We start from the raw sequence: 19,384 nt of genomic DNA on the forward strand, positions 1-19,384 counted from the left end.
TTGATTAGTGCTTTGGACATAGGTAGAAGTTGTGTTCTATCTTTAATTCAGGACCACAGAATCAATCATAGTATGCCAGGAATTATCAGGGCAAGTAGCCACTTTGGAGGAGTAACTCTGAAACATGTCATCTATTCGCAACTCCAAATGGTTGACGTACAAAATAGCTTGTAGAACCACGTCTCCCACATAACAAGTAATATCCACTTCATCTGGAATCAACAAGTCTCCTCGTAGATACATATATGACATCAACATGGTATTGGTCATGACAGAATCTTCAAACACCATACGGACCACCTCTGTCAGCAACTCAGGAGACCAAGCCCCACTCCAACCATCCTCTGAAATAGGAAGATCCATCGTGAAAGCTTCATGTAGAAGGCCAACTTCTGTTGTTGATAATGAACAAAGAAAGAATGGTTCAGAGGAACATATTCCTGGAATTGCTCAAATGAAGACCATAACAAATCCATCCTGGACTGTAATCTTTCCACCTTATCTTGGAAGAGAGGACACAAGGTAGCCTGTCTTTGAAGAGCTGCCAAGTCCTGCTGTGAGAGAGAAGGGATCAAGGGAACATGAGGGCTTGGAGGAACAGACCGTGACTTTGCCAGTTGATCTTGCAACTGCGTGATTTGGGAAGCTTGTGATTCCATTGTGTCATTAGCAGTCTGTAAGGCTGAAAGTTTGACATCTAAAAGAGTTTGGAACTCTTGCACTTCTTTGGACATCCTCTCCTTCTCCTCTCAGAGGCTAGTAACCTCTGATTGAGCCTCTATTATCTGAATCTTCAAAGAAGATATCTCATCTCTTTGGATTGCAATCGGGTGGGTTTGTTGCTCCATCTGCTTAAACAAATCTGCTAGGGTATCCTTAGCAGAGGCTAACTCGGATGTTGCCTTATGCAACTAGTCCTTAGACTGCATCAGTTCTTCATAAAAGGAAGCATACAACTGTTGAACACAGGTTGTCGACAGTTCAATGGAACTCTGAATGTCTTTACATACGAAAGGAATGGCATCTCCCGAGACTAGACTGTTCAGTGAGGGGACTGATATATCCAACGAACCTTCTCGATATGCTCTGAACAGGTTATTACATGTGAGATAACCAGGGAGATCACTGCCAGAGGTAAACCTTCTTCTTCCATATCATCTCCCTCCTCTTCTGTCTCTGTCTCTGGCTCTGGCTCTGTCTCTGTCTCTGTCTCTGTCTCTGGCTCTGTCTCTGTCTCTGTCTCTGCCTTTGGCTCTGTCTCTGTTTCTGTTTCTGGCTCTGTTTATGTAGGAGCTCTATAAGAGAAGAACAGGTTCTCTGTTTCATCTTCTGTCTCTGTCTCCGGCTCTGCTATGGCCATGTAACAGGGAGAGCAGTACATCCATGCTTCTATCTCACTGTCAGAAGTGATTTCGGAAATCGTTCCTGGTTCAGGTAGGAAGTATTCACCCATTGATAATGGCTTTGCATCTTTTGGGAGTTGGCTTACAGTATCCACTGTTAAGGAACGTGCCATTGTTTTCTTGGGAAGGATCTGTTTGACAGCATCTTCATCCACTGATGTTCCATTTGTAGCCTCATTAGGGAAGTCAGAAGATAATTCCAAGGAGGTGGATCCATGCCCTTTTTGAGAACCATATAGCTTCAACACCACTTTGTTGGGTCCTCTACCCAAGGTCAAGGTTCCTTTGAACCAATCCGTCCTTGCTTTGGCTTCAAAAAGCCATGGTCTGCCCCGTAACAGAGGGTAGGATGTACCATAAGAGTTTGGCTTCACCACCAGATAGGTTAGCCAATAATCTTTTCCAGCCACTATAGTCTTCACATATGGGAGAATTCCCAAAGGCTTGATTCTGCTCTGATCCGCCAGTCTGATGAGCCATTGGGTTGGTTGCACACCTTGTAGGCTTAGATCCTTCATTGTCACATCCATCATAATGTTCACTGATGACCCACCATCAATCAGTGCATTTGCAATGAAACAGAGCCACATCCACACGCTAGTCTCTGGGGTACTCGGATCTAGGAAGGCATTAGCCACATCCACTTCTTTTACAGGCTCTGGAGCTTTGTTGGACTCTGTTGCTGTTGAGGGAGAAATCCTTAAGCCACGTCTTCTTGTTGGTATACTTTTGAACCTTTTTCGGCAACTGGGAGACAACATCAATAATTGTCGGAATGTGAGGTTTGGTTTAAAGGTATCTAGATCTCTAACCAGATCGTATTCCTTAATAGGATCCACTGGCTTCTCTAACCGGTTAGGAAATGGGGCAACACCAATTTTCATTTTCCTTTTTTCTTCCAACAGGGGCATCATCAGGCTCTGTTCTCTTCTGTTCTTCTCGTGGAAGATAAGACTTCATTGTTCTAGCAGGAGGATTATTTTCTTTCTGGATAGGTGGTTCCTTCTTCTTTGCACGCGTGATGGCAGCAACTTCCAATTCCACTAAATTGGAGGTAGGTTCTTGGGCCTTGGCCAGATTATCAGTAGCACTATTTTTCACTGGGGCTGGGCTTAGACACTCTTTTGCAGTGTGGCCTTCTCCTTTGCATCGAATGCATAAGGGCTTGTAATCCACTGACCTTCTGGGATTTGGACAATTTGGTGAAATGTGTCCCTTTTCTCCGCATCTATAACACTCCACTTCTGATCTCTGACCACCGCCAGACTGTCTTTCTCTGTAACTTTGGGATGGAAATCTTCTGGGTTCGAAATTATGACCAAACTCTCTAGGCTTAGGTCCAATATCCTGTGTTGTCATTTTGGATTCCAGCAAGTTGAATCTTGTGTCTTCTTCCTTCCTTCTCCTATCATGCATCTCCTTTAGAGAGCAAATATCCTCTGTATGGTTCTTTCGCAAACAGTAGGAATAGAAAGCTCCAGGGATGGTTCGTTTTTGTGTACATTTAGTGGCTAAATGGCCTGCTTGATGACACTTACCACACCAAGTATTTGACCGCATCACATCTCTTCCTGCTCCTGTAACGTTGGATATGCTAGCGGTATTCACTTTCAGTGTCTGTAGCTGCTCTGTAATCACATCCATCAACTCCTTTTTGATATTTTCAACTGAGTTGGATAAGTAATCCTTCAAGCTTTCTCCTCCTAAGGTACTGGCAGTAGGGTTTTGAGAAGTCACTGTAATCACTGCATAAACAGGTTGGACTGGCACAGAGGGGTCTCTATTCTGATTCTGATTCAGAGCTCGTGTTTGAACTGTTGGCTATTGGCTCCAGTTGGTAGGGTTCCACTGTTGCTACTAATTTGGCATTGAGAAAATTGGTTGGGACCATTGTTGTTATGGTTGAACCATCATTTGAGGCATTGATTGTGGCCACTGTGGATTTGGTGCAATGTACTATGATACAGAGGGCATCTGTTGGTAGGGGTAAGGGACTGTCCCTGGGACTGCATTTGGTGGGTACATCATTCCTGGCATCAGAGAAGGTAGGACTCCTCTTCCTGGATTCATCGCCAATCTAGCTTCCACTTCATCGTACAGTCTTGCACCTTCGGTTGCAGCTTGCAGTGTGGCTGGTCTTTGCAGCTCCACAAACTTACGGACTTCTGGTTGTAATCCTCTGAGAAACACCCCCTTCTGAATGCCGTCATCTAGATTATGGTTAGTCCATCTCTTCAGGATGGATTCCATTCGTGAGACATAAGCTTCTACTCTTTTTCCAGAGGACTGACTTAGGCTCATAAATTCCTCTCGTATCCACTCTTCAAAACCTTCACCCCTGAATTTAGTGAGGAAGACCAACTTCAGGTCATCCCATGTGCCAAAAGTTCCTGCTGCTTGTCTCTCATACCACTGAAACACCGCGCCCTTGAAAGTGGCGGGGAATATTGCTAACCAATTCTCAGGGGTTCTGGCATTGTTAGCCACACATGCTACCATAAACTCTATTACATGAAGATCGGGGTCTTCATTGTACTCTTCCTTAAAAACTGGCAACAGGACTATATCCGTTGGTCTGTCATCAATATTTCCAAGACGGATCTGGCTTGGAAGTGGACCTCCAGCAGGAGGAGGAAGGGCTTGATGTGCCGTTGGGACTTCTGTAAAGAGTTCCACAAGGGCATCAAAGGCGGCTTCTACTGCGATCTCGTTCTCAGCTTTGATTTTTGATTTCTCTCTTCTTACGTACCTCTGGACTCGTTCTAACGCTTGCCTCTTTATTGCGTCATTCATTAGGGGGCTGGCTCCACTATGTTGTTAGCGCTCCACGGAGGGATAACAGAAGGCTTCAGTCTCTCGAGGACTCTCTTGCCAACATTTCTTCTACTTCTTCCTTTTCAACGTCTCCGAATTCTACTTTCATGCCATTGCACAGAGGAAGGTATTCAATTCTGAAGGTGTCAAAATGCATATGTCTGAGCATTGTGGTGGTGCCATCATCATAGTAATGCCAGCTTCTGATGGTTTCAACAGTGTATGCTATAAAGAACACTCTGTCTACCAACTTCCAGTGGGTTGCTAATTGAACAAACAGAAGATTATCAGTGCACCAAGCATCCCATGTATCTTGCTATTGAGCATCCACGAACAAATTCCAACTCTTTTCCTTCTTGTCTTTGTGAACCTCCACAGACCAAGACTCCTGAAGCTTCTTCACAATCTCCCACTTGATGATGTCTGGAAACTTCTCAATGAATTCCAAATCTTCCATGGATGGTCATTCTCTTTGTTTCTACTCTTCAGTTTGTTCCCAAACAGTTTGCCACCAAGATGCAAGTTTCTGCTGCTTCATCAGGAAGAGGAAACTGTCCACTATACAGAGCATGCATCATAATGGTGATGTGTTTCCGCCATTGTGGGATGAACTTCTTGTAAAAAGTGGCTTTAAGTATGAGAAATTCCAACTCTTCAGTGGAAGAAGGAACTTTACAAACATCCATTGAATTCTTCTCTTCTTGGCAATGCCATTTCCTTGATTTTCAGCCTCTTCTGGTGCTTGTTGATGGCAAGTTTCCCCGGCTGCGCACCAAAAACATGGAGCCCCAAGAGGAACACCAAGGAAAAGGGAATTCTCTTGCAAGAAAATCTATCTTGTAACATCAACAAGCTTTTTTATTAGGTTTCATATGATCACAATGAAGAAAAGAACACCAGGCAGCACAACAAATCTTTATGCAGCATCATGTAGATCTCCTAGGATTTGATAGAATCAACCATATTCTTCAATATCTTCACAAAATCCATCAATAGAACAAAGAAAGCAAAGGAGTACAGCTTCAATATCTTCATAGTCTTCTCTCTCAATCTCTCATATACAATCACTCTGTTTTAGTAGAATTGGCTATCTCTGACTCTCTCTCTCTCTCTCTCTCCATCAATAGTACATCATCTCCTCACTACAATCTCTCATAATCACTCATAATAATCCTTCTTAGGTCGTGGATACCCCTCCCAAGAGGTATGTCTGATATGAAGAGTCACCAGAGCCACTACAGTGTCCTTTTGCAGCTCACTACTGTCACTTCACTTCAGTCTTTACTTGAGTCTTCAGCAGCTACTTCTTTCACTTCTTTTAGCTCTTTTGCACTTGTATTCACCTTTTTCCAAGGCTAGAAAACTTTCCCAAGCTACACTCTCATCCATTAGAACACATACAGAAGCATACAGAACAGTCACAGTACAGTACCAGAACAGCTACAGTACAGAGACATTACATAGACAGAAGCTCTACAGAAGATCTACAGAAGGTTACAGAAGGTCATCAAAACCTCATAACTCATACTTAAACCATTTCAAACTCTCAAAAACTATTCAATAAGCTTTCACAAGATCTCAATCTTCATCAATCATCAATCCATCCCTCCTTACAGAGAGAAAACAGAACAAAACTCGGGTATACAGAACCAATCAGAACTTATCAGAAGATATCAGAACCTCATATCTCCACTAAAAATCATCATGAGCTTCCAAAACATAATCAATATCATCTAAAACACTCTTAAACCTCTTCCAAACCAATCAATCATCTCATAAAATCAACCATTCAGCTCTCAAAAACAACAAAAATCAGCCAAAAAACAAGTCATTTCAACACTCAACAAATTTACATGCACAAATAGATGCGCAATAGGCGCATATATACACGCGCATATAGACACTCTTCTAGACGCATTTTTACAAGCACTCATAGATGCGAATGAAAAACAAAAAATCTCATTAAAAAAAAGATATTTAATTTCCTTTTTTAATTTGAATTATGCAGCGCGTGTATAAGTGTGTGTAGTCTGCATTATAGACGCGCGAATAAACGCGAATTACCTGCAATTTAGACGCGTTGATAGACGCGCAAAACAAAACTGGAAAAAAAAAACCAAAAAGCATGTGGTTGCAAAGCACAACCATATGCTCTCTAGTTTTTTTTTCCCCCCTCCCATACATCAGATTGTGTATTTGGGAAAAAGACAATGTATCTTACGGGCATGAGAATTGAAAGTGAAAGTCCATGTATTCATTATATATTAAAGCATTTACAAGGGAAGTTTTGAGTGCTTGCGATCTAAAGCGTGGCCGCAAGCAGTAGGCTCAAAGAGATATCATATATATACAAGAAAAGAATGCCTCATGAGGAGGTATGGTGCTCCTCTACGAATTTGAAGAGGAAACATCCTCGCTAGTACCACCATGGCTACTAGCATCTCTATCCCCCTCCTCGCTGTGCTCCACATCCGAGTTCGCCTACACACACAAAAGATCAGGGTTGCTTACATAGATAAGGTGGAGAAAAAGTTATAATTAGTTATACTTTTAATAGGAAAGTAAGAAAAACATATCTCCTCTGGCTGTCGAATCATCATGGCCCGGTTGTATTGGTCCTCAGTGATGAGACCCTCCTCATAAAAGTGAAGCCATGTAGCTGCGCGGTTATGGCCTCGATGGTAACCTACCTCTCTAGGGATAGGTGTCCTACCAACGATGGTAGTCTGCAAAACATTTAGAGATATACAAACAATTATGAGTCACAATATATTAGACTAAAATATATAAAGAATTTAAAGAAATATACATTTAAAAAAACTCGAAATCAAAATATACTTACAAACTCTATCTCCCACGACTTTCTGCCGCCCGATCCGTAATGCGACGATCCCATTGTTTCCATTTGGATCCGTCACGCCTCTGTGTGCTGGCGACTCTTTACTTTCTTAGCTGCTTTCTTCTTGGCTTTCTTTCACTCTACACGGTGGCACATAGGTGGTTGGTTGTGGGCTCCACGCCCTCCTCCAGCCTCCGCAGTGAGTCCCTGGCCTGTGCCATGAGGTGGGATCTTTTGTTGTGAAGCATATTCCTCACTTTTGTACGTCCCCAATCATTTGAGAATCGCTGACCCTCAGGATTTGGGTACCTCCTATGGACTGCCCTCAACACCTCCTGCCACAAGCCGCTTTTCTGATTTTTGAAGGTAATGAAACAATCTTTATACGTCGCATGCACGATGCTCCTCATGTACGCCATTACATCCCTTCCCTCATCATCATGAAAGATGACATCGGCATCTGTAACTCTATAGTAATGGCGTACAACCTCCTCTACATGATCTACTGGTGAGGGTGATCGCTTGCCACCTCCTAGGCAACCCCCAGACAACCCTCGTCCTCCCCCTCGACTCTCCGTCCTCCCTCTCTATCGAATGTCCTCTGCCTCGCTGGATGCACGAGCTTCTGCAGATGCTTGTGCTTCAGCCAATGCACGTGGAGTACCTGCAAATGGAGTACATGTATATGGAGTACCTGCATATGGAGTACCTGTATGTGGAGTACCTGCATGTGGAGTCTGGGAAGTAGTGCTAGGCAAAGATGCTAGAGGTGTCCGAGACATGACACTGAACACCTCATTCGCTGTGGGAGAGCGGCCAAGCCGTCTGGTCATCTCTCCCATGAAGTCTTCCCTACTAGGAAAACCTCCAAAAAATGCATTGACCCCCCTGCCAAAGGAGGCCAATGTATCATTCATGCGATCCACATCTGGGTCATTATTAGATGAACCAGGATACGACATTTGCAAAAAAAACACAGAAAAAAGACAAATTTATTTGCATACAAAAAATCATATATAACCTACATTTTCAAAGAGCTTTCTTTAGACATTGAGCATAACACTTAAGTACTAATGCTTCTCTTAAACAAGAAAACTGATAAACACAAACATGGGATTGGTCACATTCATCATTGCAAAAATATATTGTTTAATATTAGAACTGGGAGACTTGGCGCGTGTATCCCCGCGTCTACATTGCAGGTTAGACGTGCTCTCAGACGCACTCCAAAGTTCATCTTCTGTCCAGCGCGTCTATTTGCGCATCCAACATGCAGCACAGACGTGCTGCCAGACGCGCATCCGAGGTCAATGCGCGTCTATAATTGCATGTAGACTGTAGGTCAACCTTCTGTGCAGCGCGTGTACATTGCAGACCACATGCGCCAACACACGCGCTCTAAGACGCGCTGTCAGATGCTCTGAGAGGAGACATTTTTGCGCGTCTATGTCCGCGTCTACATTGAGACGTAGACACGCTAGCAGACGTGCTTGGTCGGCCGATTTTAGGCTGACGACAACTATTGACGATTTACATAATGCAATACATAATGGAATCACAAATCCTAAATACACAGATAGAGCAAAGAGAGGAAGAGAGAAACAAAGAGAGAGAGAGAGAGAGAGACTCACCTTGGGTGTTTGGTGTGGTGGGTGGTGGTGCTTCTCCTTCTCCTTCTTCCTCTCCTTGGTAAGTTACCCTCCCTTGATACTTGTTTGCTTGCTTGCTGCTTCTTCTTGTTCTCCTCTTTCTTGTTCTCTCTTTCTTCCTCTCCTTGACTTTCCTTTTTCCCTTCTTGTGTGTTTGAAATGAAAGAAGAGGTGAGTCATGAAGAGGCGAGGCATGAAGAGACTGCATGTTGGCTAAACTCAAGCTTCAGAACCGCAAAAAATGCAGGAAAGGAAAGGCGCAGTTTGAAAAGAAATAATTTAAGTATGGTTTGAATTTTGACGTGTGCGTCTATTTTCGCGTGTATATGTGTGTCTATTGTTCAGATAGACACAAATATAGACGCGAAAATAAACGCGTAGGTAGACGCGGATGTAAACGCGCATTTGGGATTTATCATAATTTTTTGTTTTTAAGATAAGTTTTGATAGTGAATTCTTCTTAAGTTTTGATAAGTTAAGATAAGTTTTACGATGATGATTTTTGTGTATTTAAAATTAAGATCTTATGTAAACATATGAATGACAAATATTTTGATGTTGTCATGAATTAGGTTTAATCATGTCGACGTCGTCATCACCTAGTGCGGTGCAAGCTGGTGAGTCAATGAGCACATCCTCAAGTGAGGATGAAACATTGCGTCTTCATAATCGAGATGCATGGCTACGACAAAAAATTAAATGCATGTGTGATCGTTGTCGAGGGTGTATTTTTCGAGCACGTCGAATTGCAATGTTACACCTCAGCTTGTATGGAGAATGGGACCAAGAAAAATCACCGGTATTCATTGTTTTTTTTTACCACTAAGATTGCTAGTCTATGTTATGGGAATTATATATCAACGTACATGAAACTCCCTTTTGTGGTTGAACAGGATGTGGTGCCACATCCTCAGATGCTCCCTTCCGGGCGTCGAGAGACTGCAAAACGTCCACGCAAGGAGGCAAAGTTTTCAAGAAGAGTAGAGACTGACGACCATGATAGTAGCCCTCATGAAATGCCCCATCAAGTCGTAGAGGATGAGATTTTGGACAACATGGTACACCATCTATTTTCACAACCGGTTCAGGGGGAATGTCACTCTACGAAGCCAGATGATCCACTATATGTAGCATCATCTACTCCGTTGTATGAAGGTTGTACGTACTCCGTTCTTCGTGTGTCCCTCGAGATACTTAACTTGCAAACAATTCATGGATGGAGTAATGTCAGTTTGGATGCGTTATTGAAGTAGGTATTGATTTAGTTTGGCTTATATATGAATCATAATATTAATTGTTAATTCTATTTTGAAATTAGACAGAAATATATGTTCGTGGTTTTTTAACTCACTTTTAAAATATATGTAGGTTATTATCACAAATGCTTCCAAAAGGAAACAAATTTCCAACTAAGAGAGAGCAAGCAAGACATTACTTGACATCTCTGGGAGGCCTCGATTATGTCAAGATCCATGCATGTGTCAATGATCGTGTCTTATTTCGTGGGATTCATGAGTTCGCACGAGAGTGTCCTGTTTGTGGCGAATCAAGATACGAAGTGGAGATGAAGTCAATGGATGTGCCTCGTAAGGTTTTGCGACATTTTTCGATTGTTCCACGTATAAAACTTATGTTTAAGTGTAAGTCTATTGGAAAGCTCATGTCATGGTATACTAGTCATCGTTCAAGTGATGGAAAATGGAGGATCCCTGCAGACACACCCGCATGGCAACATATAGATAATTTGTGGCCCGTTTTCAAAGAAGAGCCAATAAATTTGAGATTTGGTTTAGGTATGGATGGAATCAATCCATTTGGCATCAAAAGCACATCATACAGTGTATGGCCAGTGGTATTGGTGAACTATAATATTCCTCTATCCATGGCAATTAAAAAGGGACAAGTGATGTTGTCCCTTCTGATTCCTGGAAAGCACAAGGTAAAAAACATGGACATTTACTTAGAGCCTTTGATTGAAGAGTTAGAAATGTTATGGGAAGGTATTGAGGTGCAAGATACAAGTGCATCTGCATCCTCTAGAGATTTCACATTGAAAGCCATATTGTTGTGGACCATGCACAACTTTCCAGGATACGGAGAGTGTTCAGGTACATTTATATAACTCTATATTTGAAATTCAAGACTTGAATCAATTGCATTTTATTAATTCACTTATTTTTTCAGGTTTAACCACGTCAGGATATCATGCATGTCCTATTTGCGGTCCCTCTCTAGTTTCCTCTAGGCCAGCACGTTTAAAGAAGGTTATCTACGACAATCATCATCGATTTCTTCCTATTGACCATCCCAAATATGTTCTCCCTACTAATGGAATGACTCCACAATCTTTAACCATTCGATATTGGAAGGAGAGATGGATTAATGCCGACAGCCACCCTCCACATGGCATGAGTTGGTAAGAAGTGCATTTCTCTCAATTGACTTTAAAGTATTTAGCATGATGAATTGTTTACATAATATATTGTTTGTTTGTTAGGTTCTCTATATTCTTTCGTCTTCCGTACTGGATTGAAAGATCAATCACCTATTGGACCCCATGCACATATTCAAAAATGTTGTATCTACATTATGGGATCACTTGATAGGGGCTCACAATTCAGTTAATGTAAGGGAGGATTTACGTAACATTGGTCGCATGAGACGAGCTTGGCCATGCATTGGACCCAGAGGAAAGATTGAGCTACCCCATGCACCTTGGATATTGTCAAAGAACGAGGAAAAAATAGTGAAGAAACAAATATATAGCTTTCGAACACCCACAGGATGTATAAGATGTCTCAAGGGAGCCTTCATAAAGAAAAAGAAAAGAGGTGTGGAGCAACTATTTGGTTTGAAGTCCCACGATTGGCACAAAATGATTCAAGTAAGGGTATCTCTAACCATGAATATAGTAATTAGTGGCGTAACTATGTGTAAACTTTGGGGTATGATGATTTTTTCCTCAACTAATCATTTGCATCTATGAATATTGTTTACATTCAGTTAGTACTTCCTACTAGCATATCCCATTGTGCCTCCAAAGATGTATGTGATATCATTTACAAGATGGGAGAGCTTGTGAGGTGTGTATTTGGTGTGAGGGTAAACATCTTCGAACTCAACGTATAGATGAAAAGAGAAATACCCAAGATTGTGGTGTCCTTGCTCACTTCGAGGCTGCCAATGGTACCATGGAAGGTTATTGTGGCTTGATCCAAGATATTCTGAAGCTTGACTTCAGACGATTCTTTATATATGTACTGGATGTGAAGTGGTTTAAAGAAGTGGTAACAAATGGTGAGCATTGCACAATCAGACGTCATCCAAGTGGTTTTGTAATCATTGACTCTACAAAATTTCACCGAAACAAGAATGACACATTAGTACTACCTCAACAATGCGAGCAGGTATATATGCAAAGGCTAATCTTTTTATATGTATACATGTATACACAATATAATAAGTACTTAAGTTTTTTGCTTTTGTTTTTCAAATACAGGTTGTGTATCATCCAATGGTAAACAATAACCGATGGTGGTATGTCATCCCTATATCTAATCGTTCAAAACCAATATATGGTAATATTACCGACATGGAGATAGCAGATGACAATCCAACAAATAATGATGATGTGCATGATGACACTATAATGGATGATATGCGTGATATAGTACAAGATGAACCTTGCAATGATGTTCAAGGAAACGCAGAAGAAGACAATAATGTGATTGTCAATGATATTGATGAAGTTATTGACATGCATACTCAAGAATCAATAGTCAATTTTAAAGCAAGCATTGAATTTTCCATAATAAAAAGGAAGTATCTTTTATCATCTTCAAGTACATAGAGAAATTATGAGATACATATTGCAATGCTTGCTACTAATTGTAAGGTTTCTGTCTCTTGCCGCTAATTACTTATATCAGGCTTGTCAACTGGAGGAACTACCATTCATTAGAGAGCAATGAAAAAGAAATTATTAACTCTATTTTTTTAATTCAATGATTCAATGTGTATTCTTAATTCTATGGTTTTTATCATGCACACATGTGCATGCTCAAGAATCAATTTCAGGTGGTTCAATAATTATTAACTTTGGTTTTTCAATTATGTGAATTGCTAATTTTAGGTGGTTAAATAATTCTGCGTCTGCTAGCACGTCTATATTAGCGTCTATTTGTGCGGATATATAGACGCAAAATTCGCATCCATTTACACGCACGTTTACACACATTTAAAGACGCTCTAATAGACGCGCTCGACTTTGCGCGTCTAACGTTCACGTCTATGCCTCGTTTCTGTTGTAGTGTTCGATCAAACAAAAAATGTGAACGAGACTAAAACATCGCTAAAAATAGCAAGATGTTTGCTTGTCGTAATCAACGTCAGTAAACAAAGGCGAGCGATTAACGAACTGTAATTGGGGATTAACAAACTGTAATTAGAATTACAATTTTAAATAAAGAATTGTAGATTCGAGCAGAATTGTTGTCTTCAATCCTGAACTGTCATAACTTTTGATCCAGAACTCTGATTGACAAGCGGTTTTGAAAGGATTCGAGAGCACGATGAGAGCTATGCACCCACACCTAGTTTTGTTTTTAAAGAAAAAATGAACTAATACTTCTACTTTGAACAAGTTCATGTATCAAATCATCACTTGTGCAAAGAATTCAATCAAGTATAAACAATGAAACAACTTATCTTCCTTGTTGTTGCTATGCATCCATAGCTCTGATACCATGTTGAGAGAGAGAGAGAGTATGAGAGAGATACACAAGACGCTCCCAAAGAATCATTCATATTGATGTAGAGGTAGTATATGTAGGTGATACCAAAGTCAAGTGACAGATGATAATTTGTCACCTTCAAGAATTAGCATCATCTTTGCTTTCCACCCAGGAAAGTCTTATCCTTGGAAGAAGGGAACTGAATGCATGCCCGACGGATATTAGTTAACAATTATGCAAGTGGCCATGTCTGTATCTCCAGAGAAGACAAATAGCATGAGATCGCAGAATCTGCAAATCATGAACAAGATGTGCGTAGTTGAGGCACGTGACAATCAAAATGGGGAGATGCACGTAAGAACGACAAAAAGTATTGAGTGACTAAAAAGAAGCCCGAAATAGAGAGACATAACATGCAAGACGAGATGATGCGTATAAGAAAAGTGCTATTTCGGTCAAAAAAAGAACGTGAATGAGAATAAAACATCGCTAAAAATAGCAAGATGTTTGCTTGTTGTAATCAACATCATTAACGAAGGCGAGCGATTAATGAACTGTAATTGGGGATTAACAAACTGTAATTAGAATTAATGATTCATATTGATGTGGAGTTAGTATATATAGGTGAGACCCAAGTCAAGTGAGAGATGATAATTCGTCACCTTGAAGGATTAGCATCATCTTTGCTTTCTACCCACGAAAGCCTTGTCCTTGGAAGAAGGTAACTGAACGCTGGCCTGATGGATATCCGTTAACAATTACGCAAGTGGCCATGTCTATATCTCAAGATAAAACAAATAAGATGAGATCACAGAATCTGCAAACCATGAACAAGAGGTGCGTAGTTGAGGCACATGACAATCAAAATAGGGAGATGCACGTAAGAACGACGAAAAGTATTCAATGACTAAAAAGAAAGCCTGAAATAGAGACCTAACGTGCAAGACAAGATGACGTGTATAAGAAAAGTGCTATTTCGGTCAAACAAAGAACGTGAACGAGAATAAAACATCGCTAAAAAAAGCAAGATGTTTGCTTGTCGTAATCAACGTTAGTAATGAAGGCGAGCGATTAATGAACTGTAATTGGGGATTAACGAACTATAATTAGAATTACAATTTTAAATAAAGAATCGCAGATTTGAGCAGAATTGTTGTCTTCAATCCTGAACTGTCATAACCTTTCATCCGGAACTCCGATTGACAAGCGGCTTTGAAAGAAGTCGAAAGCACGATGAGAGCTACGCACCCAGACCTAGTTTTGTTTTTAAAGACAAAAATAACTAATACTTCTAATTTGAACAAGTTCATGTATCAAATCATCAGTTGTGCAAAGAATTCAATCAAGTATAAACAATGAAACAACTTATCTTCCTTGTTGTTGCTACGCATCCATAGCTCTGATACCATGTTGAGAGAGAGAGAGAGTATGAGAGAGATACACAAGACATGCTCCCAAAGAATGAATCATATTGATGTAGAGTTAGTATATGTAGGTGAGACCAAAGTCAAGTGAGAGATGATAATTCGTCACCTTCAAGAATTAGCATCATCTTTGCTTTCCACCCAGGAAAGTCTTGTCCTTGGAAGAAGGGAACCGAATGCTGGCCAGACGGATATCCGTTAACAATTACGCAAGTGGCCATGTCTGCATCTCGAGAGAAAACAAATAAGATGAGATTGCAGAATCTGTAAACCATGAACAAGATGTGCGCAGTTGAGGCGTGTGACAATCAAAATAGGGAGATGCACGTAAGAACGAAGAAAAGTATTGAGTGATTAAAAAGAAAGCCCGAAATAGAGAGATGTAACGTGCAAGACGAGATGACGCGTTTAAGAAAAGTGCTATTTCGGTCGAACAAAGAACGTGAACGAGAATCAAACATCACTAAAAATAGCAAGATGTTTGCTTGTTGTAATCAACATCATTAACGAAGGTGAGTGATTAATGAACTGTAATTAGGGATTAACGAACTATAATTAGAATTAATGATTCATATTGATGTGGAGTTAGTATATATAGGTGAGACCCAAGTCAAGTGAGAGATGATAATTCGTCACCTTCAAGAATTAGCATCATCTTTGATTTCTACCCACGAAAGCCTTGTCCTTGGAAGAATGTAACCGAATGCTAGCCAGATGGATATCCGTTAACAATTACACAGGTGGCCATGTCTATATCTCGAGAGAAAACAAATAAGATGAGATCCCAGAATCTGCAAACCATGAACAAGAGGTGCGTAGTTGAGGCGCGTGACAATCAAAATAGTGAGATGCACGTAAGAATGAGGAAAAGTATTGAGTGACTAAAAAGAAAGCCCGAAATAGAGAGACGTAACATGCAAGTCGAGATGACGCTTATAAGAAAAGTGCTATTTTGATCCAATAAACAACGTGAACGAGAATAAAGCATCGCTAAAAATAGCAAGATGTTTGCTTGTCGTAATCAACGTCAGGAACGAAGGCGAGCGATTAACAAACTGTAATTGGGGATTAGCGAACTCTAATTAGAATTACAGTTTTAAATAAAGAATCGCAGATTCGAGCAGAATTGTTGTCTTCAATCCTGAACTGTCATAACCTTTCATCTGGAACTCCGATTGACAAGCAGCTTTGAAAGAATTGGAGAGCACGATGAGAGCAACGCACCCAGACCTAGTTTTGTTTTTAAAGACAAAATTAACCAATACTTCTAATTTGAACAAGTTCATGTATCAAATCATCACTTATGCAAAGAATTCACTCAAGTATAAAAAATGAAACAGCTTATCTTCCTTGTTGTTGCAACGCATCCATAGCTCTGATACCATGTTGAGAGAGAGAGAGAGTACGAGAGAGATACAAAAGACATGCTCCCAACGAATGATTCATATTGATGTAGAGTTAGTATAGATAGGTGAGACCCATGTCAAGTGAGAGATGATAATTCGTCACCTTTAAGAATTAGCATCATCTTTGCTTTCTACCCAGGAAAGCCTTGTCCTTGGAAGAAGGGAACCAAACGCTGGCCAGATGGAGATCCGTTAAGAACTAGGCAAGTGGCCATGTCTGTATCTCGAGAGAAAACAAATGAGATGAGATCTTCGAATCTGCAAAACATGAACAAGATGTGCGCAGTTGAGGCAGGTGACAATCAAAATAGGGAGATGGACCTAAGAACGACAAAAAGTATTGAGTGACTAAAAAAAAAAAAGAAATAGAGAGACATAACGTACAAGACGACATGACACGTATAAGAAAAGTGCTATTTCGGTCGAACAAAGAACGTGAAGGAGAATAAAACATGGCTAAAAATAGCAAGATGTTTGCTTGTCGTAATCAACGTCATTAACGAAGGCGAGGGATTAATGAACTTTAATTGGGGATTATCGAACTGTAATTAGAATTAGAGTTTTAAATAAAGAGTCGCAGATTCGAGTAGAATTGTTGTCTTCAATCCCGAACTGTCATAACTTTTGATCTAGAACTCCGATTGACAAGCGGTTTTGAAAGGATTCGAGAGCACAACGAGAACTACGCACCTAGACCCAGTTTTGTTTTTAAAGACAAAATTAACTAATACTTCTAATTTGAACAAGTTCATGTATCAAATCATCACTTGTGCAAAGAATTCAATCAAGTATAAACAATGAAACAACTTATCTTCCTTGTTGTTGCTACGCATCCATAGACCTAATACCGTCTTGAGAGAGAGAGAGAGTAGGAGAAAGATACACAAGACATGCTCCCAAAGAATGACTCATATTGATGTAGAGTTAGTATGTATAGGTGAGACCCATGTCAAGTGAGAGATGATAATTCGTCACCTTCAAGAATTGTATCATCTTTGCTTTCTACCCAGGAAAGCCTTGTCCTTGGAAGAAGGGAACCGAACGCTGGCCAGACGGATATCCGTTAACAATTACCCAAGTGGCCATGTCTGTATCTCGAGAGAAAACAAATAAGATGAGATCTTAGAATCTGCAAAACCATGAACAAGATGTGCGTAGTTGAGGCGCGTGACAATAAAAATAGGGAGATGCACGTAAGAACGACGAAAAGTATTGAGTGACTAAAAAGAAAGCCCAAAATAGAGAGACGTAACGTGCAAGACGAGATGACACGTATAAGTAAAGTGTTATTTCGGTCGAACAAAGAACGTGAAGGAGAATAAAACATCGCTAAAAATAGCAAGATGTTTGCTTGTCGTAATCAACGTCATTAACGAAGGCGAGCGATTAATAAACTGTAATTGGGGATTATCGAACTGTAATTCGAATTACAGTTTTAAATAAAGAATCACAGATTCGAGCAGAATTGTTGTCTTCAATCCTGAGCTGTCATATCTTTTGATCCATAACTCCGATTGAGAAGGGGTTTTGAAAGGATTCGAGAGCACAACGAGATCTACGTACCTAGACCCAGTTTTGTTTTAAAGACAAAATTAACAAATACTTCTAATTTGAACAAGTTCATGTATCAAATCATCACTTGTGCAAAGAATTCAATCAAGTATAAACAATGAAACAACTTATCTTCCTTGTTGTTGCTACGCATCCATAGCTCTAATACCGTCTTGAGAGAGAGAGAGAGTAGGAGAAAGATACACAAGACATGCTCCCAAAGAATGACTCATATTGATGTAGAGTTAGTATGTATAGGTGAGACCCATGTCAAGTGAGAGATGATAATTCGTCACCTTCAAGAATTGTATCATCTTTGCTTTCTACCTAGGAAAGCCTTGTCCTTGGAAGAAGGGAACCGAACGCTGGCCAGACGGATATCCGTTAACAATTACCCAAGTGGCCATGTCTGTATCTCGAGAGAAAACAAATAAGATGAGATCTTAGAATCTGCAAAACCATGAACAAGATGTGCGTAGTTGAGGCGCGTGACAATAAAAATAGGGAGATGCACGTAAGAACGACGAAAAGTATTGAGTGACTAAAAAGAAAGCCCACAATAGAGAGACATAACGTGCAAGACAAGATGACACGTATAAGTAAAGTGCTATTTCGGTCGAACAAAGAACGTGAAGGAGAATAAAATATCGCTAAAAATAGCAAGATGTTTGCTTGTCGTAATCAACGTCATTAACGAAGGCGAGCGATTAATAAACTGTAATTGGGGATTATCGAACTGTAATTCGCATTACAGTTTTAAATAAAGAATCACAGATTCGAGCAGAATTGTTGTCTTCAATCCTGAGCTGTCATATCTTTTGATCCATAACTCCGATTGAGAAGGGGTTTTGAAAGGATTCGAGAGCACGACGAGAACTACGTACCCAGACCCAGTTTTGTTTTAAAGACAAAATTAACAAATACTTCTAATTTGAACAAGTTCATGTATCAAATCATCACTTGTGCAAAGAATTCAATCAAGTATAAACAATGAAACAACTTATCTTCCTTGTTGTTGCTACGCATCCATAGCTCTAATACCGTCTTGAGAGAGAGAGAGAGTATGAGAAAGATACACAAGACTGTTGAGAGAGAGAGAGAGTACGAGAGAGATACACAAGACATGCTCCCAAAGAATGATTCATATTGATGTAGAGTTAGTATATATAGGTGAGACCCAAGTCAAGTGAGAGATGATATATATAGTTGTAACATCCCCACTCAAACAAAGGTCTCTGGCTGCTGCGAGTGAAAAAGAACCCTTGGGGGGAACAAGGGAAAACCCGGAGCCCCTACACATACCTACGATACAAAAATGATTTACTATAAAGTTTTCTTGAATACAATGATACATGCCTCAATCAGTGAGACAAGAACTTGGAACAATACCAAGTTCATGTCTTAATGAGCTAAAGCGAGCTTCACTAACAGCTTTTATGAAGATGTCTGCAACCATTTGATCACTGGGACAATGCTCCACCATAATGGAACCTTTCTTGACTTCATGTCGAACATAATGATAATGAATAGCAATATGCTTTGATTTACTATGTTGTATATAGTCT

This window comes from Lygodium microphyllum, chromosome 28 (genome assembly GCF_053477565.2).
Source record: "Lygodium microphyllum isolate KBCC chromosome 28, Lygodium_microphyllum_v1.1.10, whole genome shotgun sequence".
Taxonomy (NCBI): domain Eukaryota; kingdom Viridiplantae; phylum Streptophyta; class Polypodiopsida; order Schizaeales; family Lygodiaceae; genus Lygodium; species Lygodium microphyllum.